Raw genomic sequence first — 20,760 nt, forward strand, 5'->3', positions numbered from 1 at the left:
GCCAACTAAACATTTATAGGGCATGACAAACATAAACAGAACTTCCTTTGCAGACTCAAATGCTAAAGAAAAAAAAAATTCTTAAGGTGAGATTTAAAAACGTTGCTACTAGTAGAAGAACTAATATATTAAGGTAGGCTGTACTACAAGTTTGGAGCAGCAACAGAAAAATCACGATCTCCTTTAAACTTCAGACGTGACCGTGGAACGCACAAAAGCAGTTTGTGGGACGATCTAAGGGTCCTTGAAGAAGAGTGCTGGCTAAGGAGGTCTGACATATAGGAGGGTGCTGATCCATGTAGGTCCTTAAAAATAAATAAAAGAACCTTAAAATCAATCCTATTTTTAACAGGTAGCCAGTGGAGAGAGGCCAGTACAGGAGTGATGCTTCCTCTCGTTTTTGTACCAGTTAAAAACCTAGCAGCTGCATTTTGAACAAGCTGAAGGCGGGACAAGGTAGACTTACAGATTCCCATATACAAAGAGTTATAATAGTCCAGACGGGAGGAAATGAACACATTAATAAATGTCTCTAAATCCTTAAAGGAATTCGGCAACGGCCCGGAGTTGGAAAAAGCTGCCTCTGACAACAGCATTTACTTGTTTATCGAAATTGAGATCTGAATCAAAAATTATACCAAGATTTTTCACAAAGCTATGTTCATTGTTGAATATGGGCCCTAAATTATTAACAACAACCTTGGTGGAATCTGTGGGGCCAAATACAATAACTGTTTTTGTATTATATAATTGAAGAACGTTTTTAACTAGCCAGTATTTAACGTCTCTAAGATAATCAGAGAGTGATTTCAGGGCATTCTTTAAATACATTTTCAGGGGAAGGTACAACTGAGTTTCATCAGCATAGCAATGGTAAGAGATGTTCAACTGACCAATAACTTTGGTCAAATTCTTTGACTTTTCAAAACTTTGTAAGAGGCTAAAGTTTAGAAAACTTAGTTTGTAACAAATTGTACTTTTGGTAGGGAAAAGTGCTGAGATGTACTGATGAATGTTGAATGTCAGAGTGTTGTCCCGTTCCTTCACAGGCTTACAGGCTTCCTCTGCCTTGTCCCTGGGCTTCCTATCTCTGTTAAGAGTCATTACCAACTAAAGCTTCAAATTCATACATTGGTGTCTAACCGGCTCCCTGTCCATCAGTGTTGATAGTTGTGTCAAATCGTTAGAGTGAAACCTCTAGTTAAAACACAAGAGTTACTAACATGAAACACATTTTCTTTCAAACCTGCCAACATACTCAGCCCAACTGCTGTCTTGTTAAACTGTGTTCATTCTCTCGTGTTTTCTCCATAGCTGGGAACGTTGTTTGAAATATCTGATACAACATACATTGGGGCCCAGTCCTTCACTTACACATGCATTTTGTGGAAAACTTTACTTTGCCAAGATGTACACACTCACTCCAGGAACACACACCCACACACACACATACACGCACAGTGACTTAGTCTGCACTGTAATGTGTTTGGCATTTTGAATTTGTATTTTTACCTGAATGGATTACTCTTTCCTGTTTGACAGTTTATTACAGTCTATTTAGAGTTAATTTATTGGACCCACTACATTATAAAGCAGAGACACAAGCCTTTCACAACACGTGTAACATCTTCGAAAGTGTATAAGACCAATACAAATCATGCATAACAATATTTACCAGGGGGTATTTAATCACAATAAATAAAAAAAATCAAGGAGATCTGGTAAGTTAAATAGCGACAGATGGCATAGTTTTGCCAGAGAAGCATCCGTGCTTTAATAACAAATGGAAACAGCACAGGTATGACTAATCAGAGGTTGTCCGCTGCTCCTAAGAAACGTCTCTACCCATGTAGAACCAGGCGTATCAGCTCTGGATTTACCCAGTCATTAAGCAGACCCTCGTATCCAGAGCAACATTCATTTTAGGTTAGACAACTACACCGAACCACACAGCCTCACTCGGACCAAATCTATTTCCGTTGGTCTTTTGTTAGCTCTGTCTCTCGTGATCTACCTGTCCTCTCTACCCGCTCCTCCGTTCCTCCGCTCCTCTCCATCCCCCCTGTAATACAGGCCACTTTTAATGAGCACTACGCCACCCTCTTCATCACACTCCTCTCTTCTCCTCTCTGTCCCATTCTGTCTATCAAACTTCTCTCTTTTCCCTTTCTGTCTGAGAGATATTATGGTAGCAGGAAGCAATACGAAAATCTGTCCTGCTGCTTAAATAGAATACAAACTATTGCGGGTCTTGTTATCCTGGATTCTGTAGGATCCAGTACAAGAACAGAGTTACTGCAGATATGGTTGGCATTGAAATAAGTGCAATAGCTCAATTTGAAAAGCTCATGTTCAGCAGAAGAGAGAGAAACGCTCTGTTGTGAATATCGTTCAGTCGATTTCCCTAGGAATAAGGCTTTTTGTAACAGGTTCTGACAATTTTTATGTTTGTGCAAAAGGCCCCTGTCAATTTTTAAAAGGGAGATTGTAGCTGGAGCCAGATGTCCCAGTGCCATTGGATTAGTGTGTTATATAGTCTTTATGATGAAAAATGGCCGTGAGGCTGCCGGAACATTCTGCTGTGACACCCAGGCCCTCATGACATTTTAGACCTGGCGCCAGGCAACAGCACATCTGTCACATGGTCCTTCCCCCGTCCTCAAATCCAATCTGAGATGGCTGCTTTCTCTTTTTTCCATTGCGCTCAATGTGATATGAGACGCCCCGATCGCAAAGCCCAGCGTCAGTGCCCTACTCAACAACGGACTGTAGACAGGCACGCGCACGTGAACACACTTGGCTCTCCTCAAGAAACACACAACAGCGTCCACCACCGGGCACTAGAAGTGCTGGGTCTGTCTGTTGTTCTCCTCTTTAGTGTAGCTGACACCCGGTCTGAGGACCGGTCTCTCCTTGCTCTCCTTGTCAGTGTCAAAGTGACTGGCCAATCGGCAGTGTCAACTTTCAATATGCCGCTGGATTTTCACCAGAGTTGCTCATTGTTTGTCAGGAATAACATTACTATTTTCCTTGACAACACAAGGAACCTCAAAATTACATGGATTTTATTCTGCCTGTCTGTCACACCATTTTTTGAAATTTTTTTGACTGGCATTTGTATACTCAAACAGTCTTATTTTTCCGTTCTCCCTCACTCACTTCATCCGCCTGTCTGTGCACCGTTGTGTTAGTAAATTGCACTGACACTCCCTCCCTCTCTCTCCTTCTTTCTCCCTCACCGCCAGAGTTTCTCCCCCTCTCTCCTTCTCTCCTTCTCTCACCCGACTGACTGACACGAATTTTCAATCTCACTGTTTACCTTTTGCTGCTGTGCCTAAAACAACACTGGCTAAAACAGAGAGCGAGATGGGGAGGGGGAGCGAGGGGGAGCGAGGGGGAGCGAGGGGGAGGCCGAGCGGAATGAGGGACGGACAAGGAGTAGGTGGAGAGGTGCTAGCACTATTAAGACTGGATGGGAAAGGGGGACGCAAAAACCAAAGAGGTGCAAAGAGAACGAGGCTTTTTCTGTTGAGGTCCCCAGGGGGGGCATGAGGAGGTAGAGGGAAAGAGGGAAGGGAAGAGCCCGGTCGTTCTGAATAGTCATGTAACCTCTGTCGTCTGTACTGAGAGGGGCGATGGAGGGAGGGGAAGACAGAAAGGGAAAACAGAGAAAGAGAGTCTGTGAGAAAAAGGAAGGAAGACTGAGATGAGGCACAGAACATTAGGAGAGCAATGAGATAAAGAGAGGGAGAGATGGATAGGAGGAATTATAGAAGTGTAGGGACAGGAAGAGAACAGGAAGACTGATGTGTAGAGACAAGGTTTTTTTTAAGAAGGAAAGGATTGAGGGAGGAGAGAGAGAGAGAGAAATCTCAGAATAGATACACGCTCAACAGCATGAAATATTGAACGAGGGAGTCTGAAAACAAGGGAGGGGAATGAAGGGACTGATAAAGACAAATAAAATCATTGTGTGTTTGTGTGCGAGTGTGTCTGTGGGTTGGAAAGGACACATATAAACACACATACAAATGTGCACGCTGTTTAGAGGTGAGACCATTTGTTCCAACATTTTGCCCAGACACTATGCAAATATTATGCCATCAGTTCCCCTGACATGTAATCCATAATGTAAAGTATGTACAGCATTATGACCAAAGGGAACATGCATTGTAGTGACTATAACAAAATAACATCACGTTTACTCCATTCCTAAGTTCCGTTACCTACAGTATATATCCATATTAATGATATCACATGCTGGACTGGATAGTGAAATGCTTATTTTTCTAAGATGAATATAGAAAATATTTCAAACGTACCATAGAAAAGGAATATATATGTCTGATGGTGCACATCAGGCTGACCAACAAGATCCAACACCATCCCTCCCTCATTTGGAGCCCTGACACGTGTTTCTCATTATTGCCTTCACCTGTCCCTAGTTAAGTTCTTGCTTTCCTAATGTATCTTGTCGGCCATTGTTTGGTTACGCCCAATGTAACATTGTTCTGTTCTGTCTTGTGATTTAGTTTCTGTTTAGTTTCATCTCAGTAACAATATACACAAAGACAAAATACCAATCACCAGCAATAAAAACGATGAAACCAACATATACAACTTGGAGCACCAGCATTGCTTTGCAGGGGTTTAGGGTCATTTGGGTTTATATACACAAAGTATTGTTTGTTATTGTGTATTGGGTGTTATTGCATTGTGTATTGTGTGTGTGTGTGTGTGTGTGTAGTCAGAGAGAGGTCACAGGTACATCAGAGAGGGGTCACATAGGTACATCAGAGAGAGGTCACATAGGTACATCAGAGAGAGGTCACAGGTACATCAGAGAGGGGTCACATAGGTACATCAGAGAGAGGTCACATAGGTACATCAGAGAGAGGTCACAGGTACATCAGTGAGAGGTCACATAAGTACATCAAAGAGAGGTCACAGGTACATCAGAGGGAGGTCAGTAAGAAGATGGCCGTGTGGAGTGCAAGTGGGATGTCACCTGTGGATCTGTTGGGATGATTTGGACTGGATCCAGAGTGTCTAGGAGGCTGGTGTTGCCTACAGATGTGAACACCATTGGTACAGTAATCTGCCTTGGTTTTGTTGGGGAGGGGGACTATGCCGTTTTCAGCAGGGGATTCCTCTGTAGTCAGCGATTGTTAACAAGACTGCTCCTCAGATTTCTTGTAATCAACTGGATTAATGTCCTGATCCTTAAAAGCAAGGTTTGGTGGTGCCTTGAATATGATGCTTCTCGATATGTAAATATGGTCACTGTTAGGTGGTTCTCATCGATTGGCTTATTATAAATCTGACAGACCAGGCATACACCCACACGTCAAACACAAATGTGTATGTATGCATGTATATGTGAAGTGCCTTCGGAAAGTATTCAGACCCCTCACTTTCTTCACATTTTCTTGTGTTATTAACTTAATTTTTATACATATATATTTGTTTTTTGCAATCTATCTACACACGATACCTAATAATAAAAACACGTTTTTAGAACTTTGTGCTAATTAAATGAAAATGTAAAACTCTGGAACCCGATTGGAGTCCACCCGTGTCAAATTTATTGTACATGATTTAGAAAGGCACACACCAATCAGTATAAGGTCCCACACTTCATAATGCTTGCCAGAGCAAAAGCCAACCCATGAAGTCCCAGAAACGCTTTTTAGACCTCTGAGATAACATTTGGTCAAGGAGGTGACCAAGAACTCAGTTGGCAAGAACCTAGTTTGCCACACAACAAAGATGGGAGAACCTGTTAGAAAGAACCATGCCAAGGCCAAGAACTGTGTTTGATGAAAACAAGGTACTGCTAATCCCCTGGCAAATACCATCTCTATGGTTAAGAATGGTGGTGAAAGCATCATGCTATGCGGATGTTTCTCGGAGGTAGAGACTGGGTGACTGGTAAGGTTTGAGAGAGGGATGAATGGAGCACAACACAGAGAGGCCCTTGGAGAAATCCTGGTCCTTAGGGCATAAAACCTCAGGATTCATCTTTCAGCATGACAATGACCCAAAGCACACAGTCAAGATAACACTGGAATAGCTTCACGACAGCTTCTGTGACTGGCCCACCCAAAGCTTGGATATGAACCCTATTGAACATATTTGGGGAGACATAAAGATAGCAGTTCACTCACGCTCCCAATCCAATATGAAAGAGCTTGAGAAGAATGGGAGAAACTGCTGAAATCCAGGGGTGCAAAGCTGGTACATGCATACCCAAGCTATGAAGCTGTAACAACTGTCAAAGGAGCACTGAATAAAGGGTTTGAATACTTATGTATATGTGATATTTCAGTTTTTTGGTTCAATAAATTAGCAGACCTTCTAAAAAAAATGTTTTTTGCCATGTCATTACGGAGTTTTGTGTGTAGATTGATGAGACAAAAATAACACATTTGATCAATTATAAATGAAATCCATTAACCACAAAAAGGGAAGGGATTTCAATCATTTCAGTAGGCACTGTATGTATTGCAGCATGCCGATCCAATCCCATCTCGTGCCCACCGTGCAAGGGCCTGCTGGCCATGAGCTTCAGAACCATGGAGAGGTTCAGCTCGACACAAGCCAAGAAAATGCCAGATTGGAGTGAAAATAGCAAGGAGGTGAAACATTGGAGAGGCAGCTTAACGGCCCAGCTCCCTCCTCCACATTTGCCTCTCATGACAGCTGATAGGGGACACTGCATAGAAAGAAAGAAGAAACACCCTGGGGTAAGTTCTGGACACATATGAAGAACGACTGTTGTTTGTGTTCGCCACACAAACTGCGCCAATGACATGGAATAGTCCACTCCACCTGCTGAGCCGAAAGGGACATATCTATATAAGAACGTGTATATATATATATATATATATATATATATATATATATATATATATATATATATATATATATATAGTTATAAAGGTTTATTAATTCATAGCCCTAACTGATATGTGTAATTCAGGCCAAAAATTCATACAAAAGTACTTCAGCTCCATATTACAAACGTATATCATCACCAGTGCTTGAAACCAATTAAGTCAACTAAGCCGTGTCTAAATATGTGCTCAAGCCTGAGAACTCAGAAACTTAAACCAGGTCTGTACATCAGTATGTCTGTGCCACAGAACTGTGTCATTGGTGAAGTACTGCTCTGCTTTCTTAATTTCGCAATCGACCAAACAAGTCTTGCAGACCTTAGTTTTACCACAACTGGACTACAGCCCATTCATGTGATAAAATGCTGCAAAGGACATGGCGCAAAAGAGAGCAGCAAGTAAGCCCTCAAATGTACACAGAGAGCAACTGTCAACATTAGACTCTGTTGGCTTAGAGGAGAGACTGACTGAATCTCTGTTGGTTTGTGTAAGTGTTCGATGTGTTAAAGATACAGAACTATCTGTTCAAACATTTGAAAACACACAGCTTTGACACCCATCAATATCATACAAGAGAGCCACCAGACGTTACAGTCCCCCAGTCCAGAATGGAGGATGGGTAATGCACAGTACTAAATATGGCCATGTCTACACGATACTCTCTGTTCCATCCAAAAAAAACAGACTAGAAATAAAAACAACACCTATTAGCGACCAGGCACACCGAAACTAATTCGGTATTACATATTATGCAAAATGTAAGACTTATTCGAAGATAACTAAAATGTTACCTCCTCCGGCGCCAGTGAGGACTCTTGAGACTGATGGTCACCATTGTGATCAACGGCTTTAAATGGGTTAAATGAGTTCTAGGTGAAGGAAATGGTGAAGAATTTGGCGGTGTTGAAAACATCAACCTGAGGAATACGTTTCATCATCCCTCTCTCCTCTCTTTTGATCTCTCTCCTCTCACTGATCTTCCTCCCTTTTCCGTCAAATATTAAGGCCGTTTCTGGCAGGTTTGATCAGAAAATTACCATGCAGAAATGCTTTGGCTCATTTAATCTACAACAAATGTCCATATCTATAACTTGGTACCACCAAAGGTCTAAAATACCAACAACATGTCATTTTAATGTATCCAAATATTTGAAACAGCTTTAACTCATATTTCAGTAAAATATCTGATATGTCAATAGATTATTTTGGAAAATACCAAAGTTAAGCCGTGCATAATTCATGAAGATGAATTAATAACAGATGGGAATGGGATTCCTGGTTAAAAGGTCATTATTATTCATGTTTTCTCCAGAGATGACGAAGAGTGTTTCTCTTTGAACTTTCTGAAATACTTGAATCACCAACCTTTACACACGTTGTGGCACAGGTTGACTGGATGACTGTTAATAAGAAATCTTCCTCTCCCTCCTTCTGTCTGTCAGACTATTTCTCCAGCTCTCTCGTTGTGTCTCTCTGTGTCTCTCTCTTTTGTTGTATTTTGGTCTGTGTGTATGTGTGTGTGTGTGTGTGTGTGTGTGTGTGTGTCTCTCTCTCTCTCTGTTCTGAAGATACACGTGTGTTTTATAGATTTGTGGCAGTCTACAGTATATTACACATTTTGATGTAGTCATTTTTTGTTGAGCTCATCAGTACATCCACAGGGATGGTTAGGGCACCACAGAACAGAGCTGAACATATTCATCTCTTTGACAAAGCAGGGATCTGGGATTGATTGAAAATGCCTTTCCTGCATCTCACATGAGTATGCCACAAACACGCGTGAACACACACACACACACACACACACACACACAAAGAGTGAGCCTTCTCCATTCACTTACACTGCAATTTCTTTATTCCACCAAAGGTCTGACATAAATCAGATAGACAGAGCAAAGCATCTGGGCAGGGAAGGAGGAGGAGAGGATAGAGGGAGGAGACAGAAGAGGAGGAGGAGTAATAGCCTAACCTTTGCAACGGAATCTAAAAGGAGAAAATAACCAACATAATAACAACCCTCCATCACTCATTCTCGTCTGTGTCCTGTCTGTCTACCTGTGTTTCTCTCTGACTGGCACCCACGCACACAAAGTGTCCATCCTGTTACACAAGGCAATATCCCAGAGTCAAATCTGCGGGACGGAACAATCTGCGTGTTAGAGTTCAATATGTTTCCACTAGAGGATGTCACATCTTGTTCATTAATAATGTTGTCCTGTGCTGACACTAACAGTTACAATGCTGACAACTTCCTGTTCTGTCAAAATAGTAATCACTCCCTTCCTGAGAAACATGTAGAAACACTACATGTTTCTGTTTTAAGCCCACTTTACTCCATATTCTATTCAATTCGCTGTTAGCCCCACAACGAGCAGAAATCCACTGCAAGCTAGACTGAACTGTCATTCAGCACCCAATGCCACTCGACCTTGTTAGGCTGCTGGGCACCCAGAAGGGGGAACCCTGGCTGTGGGCCAGACTGGTCTGTCACTGAGCTAGAACCATGCTAAATGTACCCCCCGTGCATGGGAGTGTTCTTGATTTGCCGGTTCAATCTTATCATCTTTTTGTGGCTTCTGTAAAACGTGTTATTGTTTGAAGAAGGAAGGGCAAAAAACATTAAAATAATGTGCTCATAAATATGTAACAATAATACCAGTAACACACTGCCATTCCCTCTGGACTGTCCCCACCTGTCCCCCTACCCACTAGTCTCCTCCTGTCCCCACCTATCCCCACCTGTCCTTCCTATTCACTCCTGCCCCCACCTGTTCCTTCCTGTCCCCACCTGTTCCTTCCTGTCCCCACCTGTTCCTTCCTGTCCCATCCTGTCTCCAACTGTCCACTCCTATCCCTCCTGTCCCCACCTGTCCCCTGCTGTCCCCTCCTGTCCCCTCCTGTCTCCACCTGTCCACTCCTATCCCTCCTGTTCCCTCCTGTTCCCTCCTGTCCACTCCTGTCCACTCCTATCCACTCCTATCCACTCCTGTCCCCACCTCTTCCCTCCTATCCACTCCTGTTCCCTCCAGTCCCCTCCTGTCTCCACCTGTCCACTCCTATCCCTCCTGTCCCCACCTGTTTCCTCCTATCCACTCCTGTTCCCTCTTATCCCCTCCTGTCCCCTCCTGTTCCCATGTGTCTCCTCCTATCCACTCCTGTCCCCTTCTGTCCCCACCTGTCCCCTCCTATCCACTCCTGTCCCCTTCTGTCCCCACCTGTCTCCTCCTATCCACTCCTGTCCCCTTCTGTCCCCACCTGTCCCCTCCTATCCACTCCTGTCCCCTCCTATCCACTCTTGTCCCCTCCTATCCACTCCTGTCCCCTCCGGTCCCCACCTGTGCCCTTTTATCCACTCCTGATCCTCCTGTCTCCTCCTGTCCCCTCCTGTTCCCATGTGACACCTCCTGTCCCCTCCTGTTCCCATGTGCCTCCTCCTCTCAACTTTTGCCCCACCCCCACATCCACTCTTGACTCCAAAATGTCATTCTAGTTCCTGAAACAAGAATCCTGCAGGAGGTGCTGTCTATACAGAGAGAAATATCTAAATAGTGTTCTTTAATATTTTCAGAAGGAGAGAGAAAGAGTTTATGTATGTGTGTTGGTGTGATGAGAGAGAGAGAGGAAAAAAAAGAACACAATAGAGTGTCTGTGTGTGTGTGTGTTTGGTTGCTTGCGTAGTAATTTGACTGGGCTTGAAGGCTACAGTAGGTTGACAAGCTTTTCTGAAGGCTCATATATCAAAATCTTACGGCTCTATTATCCCCTGTGTCTATGTACTTCTGCAGACTTGGCAGAAACACAACGGACAGACACACGAAACAGGTGCGGGTTCAGAAACACAGACGATCTTTGTAGCGTCAACATTTCATCAACAATCCAGGTAAGCAATCTTTTATTTACTTCAGACAAACAACTAAACACACAAATAGTTTGGCGTGTTATTGCGTGTGTGTGTGTGTGTTGGTGTGTGTTCGTTGGTATGTATGTGTGTGCACGTGTAACGGCGAGGTTTCCAGAAAAGCAAGAATAACCTTAAGAAATGGGTATCGTTTTTATCTAATAACCCTTATTTACCAGGTAAGTCTTAAAAAAAAAAGTATCCTCTACAGCAATGACCAGGGGAATAGTTACAACACACTTCACCTTATGATAAGAGCCATGAGAACATTAGTGACTGAACCAAGGCACTGGGCTGGGATGCTCCTGACTAGCCCTCCATCATCCACTTCCAGCAGCTTCTGTTCTTCCCAACATGGACTGATCAACCCGTTATTAACATTAGCTGTGCCTGCTTCGCAGGGAGTTGCACATAATATTTCTTTTTGAGCTTCTTGTAGAGTAGGAGCCAAAACTAACTCGTTGTGCCTTTGTGTGGGGGTCCCACCCCACCAGACAGGCCTGGAGAGTAATGTGCCCAGGGGAGGATGAGGTACCTGGACGGGAGAGAGCCAGGTGAGGTTGATTGGAGGTTAAAGCTTCTTACATCTGGTTCTGTTTGCTTGTTGTTTTACTGCTTTGATTTGAGGTACGTTTGTCTTAAAGGTCACTCATGTTGTTGTGGAGAGGGCTGATTTTAGGGACCTAAAGACAATAGGACGGTTCTAGACAATAGGATATCATCATTTTACGGTCAATTAAAGTAGTTTCGTAGTTTGTTTGTTTGGCATAGTAAGATGATTTGGGATCAATGGTAAGAGGAGATGAATGGTAAGAGTTTACGGAATGGGATCAAAACTCCCTCGAAACGGTCGGAGAACGAGGCGGCGTGAACATGTCAGGGGGGTTGTTTGTTGGAGTGATTATACAGTGGTGATGGTCTGAGTCCAGGGACCAGATGATGTGGCTGGGAAATGTATCAGCTGCCGTGGGAACTCAAGTCATGAAGATGGATGAAATGAAGTCCTCTTACCGAATTTGTCGTTGAAAATAGTGTAGTCTTGATCTTCATTGCAGATGGGATCGGGTTAAAGTTTGGCGAGAAGCAATTTGGTTACTTAATAGCTTGATAGCTTGCATTGAGGCAATCTCTGTGTCAGAAACCCAAGGTACCGAACCCAAACGCAGACCCAGAGAAGGTAGGTGGTGAGGGAAACAAGTATTTATTGAGTGCAGTCCGGTGATGAAATGGGTTATGGCAGGCGTGCAGACAGGGACTGGCTGTCAGGTCTCAGCTTAAATGGTGGTGTAAGGCTGATCAGGACAAGGTGTACTGATTCCTGACGAGGGCTGGCTCAGGTGCTCCTGGATTCCCACTTTGTACTCATTGCCCAGCAACCGGAACACTAACGCAAAACAGACAGACAGGGAAAACCACGGGGATGGGGTCGTGACACTCTGAGAACTGACATGTCAAACAAAGCTCTATGGGCATAGAACAAGCATGGTCGCAACAAAATAATACTATTCACCAGGATTTCCAAGATAGTGCATAGCCTCTCCAATGCGTAAACCCAAGTTGTATTCAGACACCATTTCCAAGGTCAAATATTCTCTTGCTGAACAGATGTAGCGATGATGGCATCTGTTTTTATGTTAAATCAGCAATAGCCATCTTGTATTCCTCTGCAAGTGTCGCACAGAGTTACTGAGGAGCAGAGGAGAGATCATGATGGTATAGGTAGTGTTTCGGGCACAGAGGATGCCTCAGACAAAACCTTCTTGCCCCTATGGTGGTTCATCACCAGGTGACTCCACATTAGAAGATGCATTATGAGTTCAGAATAAATATTTGCTGCAAATATTATCTTATATGCTCACCACCCATTGCAAATAATTGTATGTTAGCCTATATGTCTGTGTATTCTGGCCCTATATGTTCTGTACTATGCCTATAAACCAAGTAATTAGTATGTTTAGATGTACTCTGCGAATTAAGGTGATTCTGATTCTGATACACGAATATCATCAACCGTCACCTCTGTGTTCAGCAGATGATCCCGCAGCTAGACTTGTGTTGCTCAGAGCACCAGCACAAGGAAACCTCCAATAATTAGTGTCATTAAAACACAATTTCTAAACAACACATCTCATCTATCACACACAGATAAAATGCACAACTTGTCTACCACACACACGGACACTTCTATAGTCTGCCAAACACACACACACACACACACCTGCTCAATTACAAACAGAACTAAGGCAGAATATCCTGTACATGCCAATAGTTAACCTGTAACATGTTCTCTTGACATTCTTACACTCTCATCACCTTTCATGCACACACACAGATACACACACAAACACACACACATAGAAGATCTCCCACTAGTAGTACGCCATCAGAGTCCACAATGTACTTCACCACCTACAGACCATGTCTATCTCCGCTATAATCAAGGCTGAGGTTGTACAAACACACGCTTCATTTTAAATATGAGCCATTTAGCAGATGCTCTTATCCCGAGTCAGTGCATTCATCATGAGATAGCTAGGTGGGACAACCACACTACACAGTAGTAGTAAAGGCATTTTTCTCAATTAAGTAGCTGTTAGTAACATCAGTGCAACAAAAAATAAGAAAAGTTAGGGTGCAAGCATTAGTACACGCCATGCTTGTGGAATTATTCTAGATAGAGGTGGGGATTCAGAAGTAATTAACCCAAGCATTTGCTCACCCATAAACACACATAGACACATGTGTGCTTCAACAAACACGAACCCACACACACAAACCTACACACATTGACAGCAATTACAGGCGTATCAGTCCCTCCCGCCAGCCTGGGTCAGAGGTAATCCACTCACTACAGTTCCATCTGATAGCTTTTCCACACACGCACAAACACAAACACAAACACACGCACATATACACCATCAAACAGCAAGATCTCGCAGTCTCACTTCAGTATTCAACATTTGTCCAGTGAGTGATAAATGTCTATAGGTGACGTGAAATATGTATGCTGCTTCTCAATAGAAAAAGATATTGAAAGAATGTGAGCTCTGGTTAAATAAAGGATGAATCAAATAAATTAGTTAGGTGGTGTGAAAGTATGTATACAGTTAAAAATGTATGTGAAGTAAAAATAAACACAGATGTTTTTTTATGGGTTAAGATTTGGCATTACCCTCTGGTTGGTTAAGTCAGTGGGTTAAAGGGAAATAACACATTTCTAAGACTCGTTCACAAAAACCTTGTGATAATTGTTGGACTGTCTCTCTATACATGCAACTGGATCACTTAAGGAGAGCAAGCAGGGTGAAATGCTTTGTGAAAGAACGACTATTTGTGGAGTACGCCCAAGCGACATCTAAAGAGGGGATGTTAAAAAAGGAAAACTTTCAAAGAACTGACGTTTCTCACATAAAATGTATATGGCTTGTGTCACAATCGACTGGATTTCCCCAATTTTGTGTTTTCACTGTGGCAGAACATTTGTGACATAAATAACGTAATTTCTGTCAAACACACATCCTGTAAGTTGCGAGGTGGGGCCTCCATGGATTGGACCTGTTTGTCCAGCACATCCCACAGATGCTCGATTGGATAGAGATCTGGGGAATTTGGAGGCCTAGTCAACACCTTGAACTCGTTGTTGTGTTCCTCAAACCATTCCTGAACCATTTTTGCTTTGTGGTAGGGCGTAGAAGAAACCATATATAAACAAGATCCAGAAATGCCGCCGCCATCTCTGGGCCTGAGCTTATTAAAAGATGGACTGGTGCAAACTGCAAAACTGTCCTGTGGTCTGAGGAATCAAGATGTGAAATAATTTTTGGGAATCATGGATGCTGTGTCCTCCGGACTAAAGAGGAGAGGGACCATCTGGCTTCTTATCAGTGCACAGTTCAAAAGCCAGCATCTGTGATGGTATGGGGGTGTATTAGTGCACATGACATGGGTGATTTGTACTTCTGTGAAGGAACCATTAATGTTGATTAATATATACAGGTTTCGGAGCAACACATGCTTCCATCCAGACCACGTCTTTTTCAGGGAATTGAAATTTCAGCTTATTTCAGCAGGACAATGCCAAACTACATTCACGTATTACAACAGGATGGCTCTTTGTAAAAGAGTACGTGTGCTAAACTGGCCTGCCTGCAGTCCAGACCTGCCACCCATTGAAAACATTTGGCGCATTATGGAACGGAAAATATGAGACCTCAAACTGTTGAGCAGCTGCAATCCTATCTCAAGCAAGAATGGGAATACGTTTCACTTTCAAAAATACAGTAATTGGTCTCCTCAGTTCCCAAACACTTACAGAGTATTGTTAAAAGAAGAGGTGATGCAATACAGTGGTAAATATGCCCCTGTTCCACATTCTTTTAAACGTGTTGCTGGCACCAAATTCTAAATTGATATTGATATGTTGTCTTTGAACTATTTTCTATTAAATATAATGATAAATGATTTGCACATCATTGCATTCTGTTTTTATTTGCATTTTACGCAGCATCTCAACTTTTTTGGTTCATCAATTACACTTTGAGATTTTTTTTTATTGATAATACAAATTGACAGCATCAATTGATGAATGGCCGCAGCAACTATTACATGGTATTGTAATGGTGCTGTATAGCTAATGATGGTATTGTTTGAGTGACTTAGTATTTAGTTTGAATCACTTAGAATCTCTTGGTTCGTTTGAGTATAATTGATTTTTTATATTATTGACTCATCGTGTGTGATTGCTATGATTCTTTGTAACGGACTACACTTTATGCTCTTGCAATAAAAAAGAAAAGGCAAGTTATTGTGGAAGAGTGAGCATGACTTCTTTCCCTTTGCAGTGGCACTCTGCAACTGGTTAGCTGTCCCATAGAGACCAATAAGACTACGATTACCACATCAACCAACCTCCAAACTGTAAACTAGATAACTGCACTATACTGAACTGAAATTCTATTAATCTCCCTGCTTCTACACACTTAGAAAACATGTGCTTTCTAGCATCTTAAAAGGTTTTTACCTTTCCACATTCAAGAACCCCTTTGGTTCCATATAGAATCCTATCCAAAGAGGACTCCAAATGGAACCTGAAAGGGTTCTACATGGAAGTAAAAAACAGTTGTTCTGAGAACCATAAAGCGTTAACCCATGGGGATAGCTGCAGAAACCATTTGGAATTCCTTTTTTTCTGAGAGTATTTAAATGCTATACTGCTACTGCAAATGTGTACATGAACACTACATCCATGTATACTATGTACGTCACCCCACTGTCCCAACATTTTATTTATTTATACATTTTCTAACACTGGCAGCATTGCTACACCAAGTTAAATATGTCAGACATTTTACCAAGTAAATCAGGCAATTCTGACTGTGAGTGAGAAAGCACTATACGTTAGTTGAAAATGGCAGTAATCGAAAAGGTTACAAGAAGAGGCATTGACTGACTGGAGACAATACAATAGCACTGACTCATACAGTCTGTCTCAATACACAGGCTGTCTCTAGCATCAACTTTAAATGCACTAGAATGCACAAGGCAAACTGTTTGTGTGCACGCCGGTGAGCTGTTAGCAGTTCATCTTCCTCAGCGTCCCTGCCCAGTGTTCCAACCAGTGTTCCAACCAGTGGCCCAATGCCCAAAGTTGCATGTTCTTAACCCACATTACAAACGAGGGTTGGTTTGTTTGTGTGCGTACGTGTTCATGGTTGTGCGTGTCTGTGCGTGTGTGTGTGGGCACACGCCTGTGTGTGTCCACGGTTGTTTAATGGTGTGGGTGCACACATAAGAAGTGGGTAGCAGGGAGAAAGGAAATATAATCCCTCCGACAGAATAAAGAAAAAGGAATGACTTGAGGGAAGGAAAAGCCATCCGAAGGAACCGGAGGACAGGGGATGGAGGACAAGAGGACGAGATGCTTCGATTACGATTCAGAATGTTAAATGGCACCTATTTAGTTAACTGCTGATCGGATCGATAGAGAAAATTGAGGAGACGAGAAAAAGCATGAGAGGGAGAAACGGGTGGAATGAAAATTGTCAGAAGGAGGGGTGAAAGGGAGGATAGAGAGAAATATGGCTGCAAAGCGAAAGAAAGAGCAGTGGAGAAATGAGGTAAAGGAGGGAGGAGAGAGGGAGGAGAGAGGGAGGGGAGCGTGTTGAGATGATTGATGCTCTGCTCTCGTTCTGTGCCCCCTAACGAAGACTCTAATTAGTGTTTGTGTAATTCCACACTGTCTCCTCCGCCTGCTCGTCTTAATTAACTCCATTCATCTTGTCCTTCCTCCATCCCTCTCTCCATCCTTCTCTTTCTCCATCCCTCTCTCTCTGCATTCCTCCTTTTCTCTGGCCTCCTAAAATAACACACTGACTGACTAAACCCCACCTGGACAAGACCTGCTTTTTACATTCTGTACTACGCTCTCTTCATCCCCAACTCTACCTTTTTTCTCTCTCGCTCCTTCCAAACTCTTTCATGGTAGACTGTTCATGAATGTGGACCATAGCACGTTCCACATTACTGGAGAACGTTTTCCCAGCCAATTAATTGACTTAATGCATGATTAAACCACGCAACAGTAAACATGTCATCCCCTGGGATGATGCAGCACCATGTCTCATGAGTCATTTACAAAGCAATCGGTTTTAGATGTTTCGACATCTGTGTTGAGCAAATCAGGTTAGCTTTTCAAATTCCCCCAAAATCTACATTGACAATGAGCCTTAGCATTAGGAGTGTAACCTGAGTTTCTTTGTTTTCTCTGGCGACAGTGCCAACAGCGTCATGTGTGCACGCTTACAGATGTCATGGTTTATTTCTGGTGTGACAAAAAATGAAACCAGTTGTCTAGAAAATGTTGCACATAATTGGGATGCAATAACGTTAAGCTAATTAAATAAGTAGCCATATGTACAGTGGATATAAAAAGTCTACACACCCCTGTGAAAATGCCAGGATCTTATGATGTTAAAGAATGAGACGGATAAATCATGTCAGAACTTTTTCCACTTTTAATGTGACCCATAATGTGAAGAATTCAATTGAAAAACAAACTGAAATCTTTGAGGGGAAAAAAGCATCAGAGGGATCTCATTGTTAAAAGAAATCAGTCAGGAGAAGGGTACATAATAATTTCCTAAGCATTAGATTTACCACAGAACAGATGAAGACCGTCATCATCAAGTGGAGAAAATATGGCACAACAGAGATATTACCAAGAACTGGACGTCCGATGACAAGACGAGAAGAAAACTGGTCAGGGAGGCTTCCAAGAGGCCTACAGCAACATTAAAGGAACTACATGAATTTCTGGCAAGTACTGGCTCTGTGCTACATGTAACAACAATCTCCCGTATTCTTCATATGAACGGGCTTTGGGGTAGGGTGGCAAGGTGAAAGCCTTTTCTTACAAAGAAAAACATCCAAGCCCGGCAAAAACAAACATCAAGTCCCCCAAAAGCATGTGGGAAAATGTGTTATGGTCTGATGAAACCAAGGTTGAACTTTTTGGCCATAATTCCAAAAGGTATGTTTGGCGCAAAAACAACACTGCACATCACCCAAAGAACACCATACCCACAGTGAAGCATGGTGGTGGAAGCGTCATGATTTGGGGCCTATCTTTGTCTCATTCTTTTATATCACAAAAATCTGGCATTTCACAGGGGTGTGTATACTTTATTATCCACTGTAGCATTAGCCAGCTTAGTATCTAGTCTTGCTTGCTCAGTACCTCGTTAGTAGAAAAGTAGTACTAAGTTTGCAATCAGTACTAAGTTTTCAAGTTTGCAGTTTACAAATTTGCATTGCAACATTTTGGAACATTGTGTAGCTAATTATAGTTAGTTATGCTTTTGGGAAACAAGAATGATTAATTTTGCTTAGCTTTGTATTAAGCCAACTACTACTATCTACTTGCTAATATTAGCCTTCCACTAAGTCTAGTTGTTATGTTAGAAAATGGTAGTCAATGCAAACATAGCAATCATAAATCGGGGACAAATTACTGGCATATGTAGCTGTGTTTAGAAACCTTTTATAGCTAACTCAAACATGGTAACGTATCAACACTACTTAACAATGATAAATTGAAAAGGAAACACTGCTCACTTAAAACCTGACAATTTCCTAAAAAACTTGGTCAGGTGGCTTTCATCTGCTTTGTGGTTGGACTACATACTGCAACGTTATATGGGACGAGTAGTTTGCTTCTCCCACTCACTACAAAAGGTATACAGTCTTGTACCCTTGACTTTTTTCAATATTTCATAGCTTTTCAAAAGCAATTTCTAATATTTTATATAAATGATATTACCATAACCAGTATGTTTTTGAAATGTCTATGCTACAAATCATGGGCATGTGACTTCTTAAAAAATGTGTGGGCTGTTGCCACCCTGTTGTTAGATTGTCTCTCAACGCAGAGTACTCTGTAACTCAAAGAGAGCAGGGTCAAGCTAGCATAAAGGCAATGTCAGAGGTTTACATTGCTCTTCCCCACTTAAAGGCCTGCTGCTAACGCCTTGGTGCAAGTTCCACTAGACAGGGCTGTTTTGGCGGCAAAAGGGGGACCAACCCAATATTAGGCAGGCCGTCATAAAGTTATGGCTGATAGGTGTATTTCTCAAGAAACAATGACATTTCTCAATTTCAATATTTGATACAGTGTCTTTGTACTATTTCCTCTAGAATATAGGCTTTCAATGATTTTCACACCACTTCTTTCTGTTTTTCTTTACATTTTACAGTGTCCCAGTTTTTTGGGAAACAGGGTTGTATGTTAAAATTTAACATTTTACAATGTTGCATGTTTTAAATTTAAAAAGAAGAGCTAAAGCTGATAACCTTTATGAATGGTGTTGTTTAACTGTTGGATGTGATAGCATAGCCAGGACAGGAAACAGAGTTAAGTGTCATCTTGGATGAAATCTACAATCCTAGCAGCCCTGGTATGAATGTGACTGATGAATGTGAATGTGACTGATACGAATGTGTCTGATGAAAGAATGACCCAGTTCTTTAATTTACAGACACAGATGAAACCATCCGGTTGGGTTTAATGTGTTACATTATAGAAACTGCCATGGCCGTAATGAGATAATCAAAACTTTTCCACAATACAAGAGAATTGCTATTAGCAATTAAGATAATTTGAAACTCTTGTTTTTTTCAGTTATAAATCAAGTATCATGTATCATGTGTAAATGTTAATCTAGTATGAAGTTAAAAGTATGGAATTTGATTTCATCGTGGTTGGGTTTCATTTTCTTGTTAGATAGTAAGGAAACCTTTAAACAACTGCTTGCATTTGTCCACATAATCAACAGCACAGTTCATATCAGTGGTCACGCCGTACATCCCCACGATAAATAGTTTTCTGTCATCTTTTAAACATCCCAGATCTTATGTCTGGAGTAATTAACATCATGTGGAATTACACTGGCAACACATGAAGCTGGCATATTAAATATACTGTGCATAGATAAAGGGACACACATCTTCTGAATGTGCTTTAACTGAAGGCCTACTGTAGTATCTGAGTATGTAGTATCAGACATGCATGTAGATATATAGACTGAGATGCAGAAAGACAGAGATGGATATACAGAGTGAGATGGACAGAAAGAGAGAGACAGAGAGTGATACATAAAAGTGGATTCCTCTGTATCTGATTGAACAGCATTAGGCCTAGATTAATAATTGATCTGTTTGTACTCCATCCCAATGAACACACATATACACATACACACATACACACTGACACACTGTTTTACAGACTTTCGAGCTGAGCTAATCCTCCAGGAAATGTAATACGTGATTCAATTAGTAACCCCCCACCCCTGCTCCTCCTGCCTGAAACCCCCCCCAACCACACACACACACACACACACACACAAATTTCTTACACCATCGTCTCTGAACAAAACATAAAGCATTCTTTCACCATCATGCAATAGAAACCTC

This window comes from Esox lucius, chromosome 20 (assembly GCF_011004845.1).
Source record: "Esox lucius isolate fEsoLuc1 chromosome 20, fEsoLuc1.pri, whole genome shotgun sequence".
Taxonomy (NCBI): domain Eukaryota; kingdom Metazoa; phylum Chordata; class Actinopteri; order Esociformes; family Esocidae; genus Esox; species Esox lucius.